Genomic DNA, 2,014 nt, shown 5'->3' on the forward strand with positions numbered 1-2,014 from the left:
CCCAGGGATACGAATTTTAAAAAAACACAATAAACTTGGTTTTTAGAGTATTTTTAGATTCATAGCAAAATTGATAGGAAAGTACAGAGACTTCTCATAAAACCCCTGTCCCACACACCTAAAATCTCCCTAACTATCAGTATATTGCTCTAAAGTAGTACATTTGTTATAATGGATGAGCTTTTGAGGGGGGACCTAAAAAAATGGAAATTATCTTCTGGAGGGCAAGTTCCTTGTAGTACAGGCTTTCCTTGCCCGGTGAGTGTTCAAGTAACCTATCTCTATCAGTGTACCAGCTGGCATTGTTGGGAGAGGCTGCATTCAGCTTCAGTGAATTTTATTTTTGAAGAGTCTTACAACGTGTTTGCCCATTTCATGATGGGTGATTTACCAGTGCACCTGCCCACACTGCGCTAAATGTTCAGCAGTTTTTGACCAAAAACAGAATGAATGACTCTTGTGTCCTACCCTCCCTATTCACCCAATCTCATCCCAAGTGACTTTTTTTTTTTTGTTTCCCCAGATGAAAAAATGCTCAAAGGGAAACGTGTTGCCGATGTGGAAGAGGTAAAACAAAAAACAGCAGAAGCACTAAAAAGCATCAAAATTGATGAGTTCAAAAACTGTTTTGAGCAGTGGAAAAAAACATTTCAATTGGTGTACTGCATCAACTGGAGAGTACTTTGAAGGTGACTGAAGTTTAAACATGTAAGAATAAGTACACAATTTTTAATAAATAAATTCTCAGTGTTTTTGGGTGCCCTTCCTATATTGATCCATCATTAATACCCAAAGTCTGTAATTTACATTAAGTTTCACTCTTGGTGTTGTATATTCCATGAGTTTGGACAAATCTATAATGGCATATATCCATGACAGAGATTAGTCTTTTTTTTTAAAAACATTTCTTCTTTTAAAAAACATTTTATTTATTTATTTTTAGACAGCGGGGAAAAGAGAGAGAAAGAGAGGGAGAGATAGATCAGTGTGCGGTTGCCTCCTCTGTGCCCCCAACTGGGGACCTGGCCCACAACCCAGGCATATGCCCTGACTGGGAATCGAACCAGCGATCCTCTGGTTCGCAGGCTGGTGCTCAGTCCTCTGAGCCACAGCAGCCAGGGTGAGAATAGTCTTAACATCCCTAAAAATTCTCTGTACTCATCCTTCCACCTGGTCCCCACCCCCCAGAAAATCACTGGTTTTTTAAAAATTAATTAATTTTTTATTTTATTTTATTTTAAGTATATTTTATTGATTATGTTGTTTCTGTAGTTCCAATTTTTCCCCCCTTTGCTCCCCACTGCCCAGTACCCCTCTTCCCTCCAGCAATCCCATCCCCCTTAGTTCATGTTCCTGGGTCATGCATATAAGTTCTTTGGCTTCACTCTTTCCTATATTATTCTTAACATCCCCCTGTCTATTTTGTACCAATCGATTATGCTTCTTAGTCCCAGCACCCTTTCCCCATTTCTCCCCCTCCCCCCTCCCAGCTGATAACCCTTTAAATGATCCCCATACCTATGATTCTGTTCCTATTCTGGTTTGCTTAGTTGATTTTTTTTTTTTTTTTTTAGATTCATTTGTTGATAGTTGTGAGTTTGTTGTCATTTTAGTGTTCATAGTTTTGATCTTTTTCTTAAGTAAGTCCCTTTGACATTTCATATAATAATGGCCTGGTGATGATGAACTCCTTCAGCTTCACCTTATCTGGGAAGCACTTGATCTGCCCTTCCATTCCAAATGATAACTTTGCTGGATAGAGTAATCCTGGTTGCAGGTTGCCTTTCATCACATTGAATACTGCTTGCCAGTCCCTTCCTGCTTGCAAAGTGTCCTCTGAGAAATCAACTGATAGTCCTATAGCACCCCCTGTAGGCAACTCTCTACCTCTCTCTTGCTGCCCTCAGTACTCTCTATCTTTCACATTTGGCATCTCAGTCATGATGCATCCTGGTGTGGTCCCCTCTGGGTCCAGCCTGCCTGGGACCCTCCGTGCTTCCTGGACCTGTATGTC

Source organism: Furipterus horrens, unplaced genomic scaffold, assembly GCF_987537825.1.
Source record: "Furipterus horrens unplaced genomic scaffold, mFurHor1.1.pri manual_scaffold_6, whole genome shotgun sequence".
NCBI classification, from domain to species: domain Eukaryota; kingdom Metazoa; phylum Chordata; class Mammalia; order Chiroptera; family Furipteridae; genus Furipterus; species Furipterus horrens.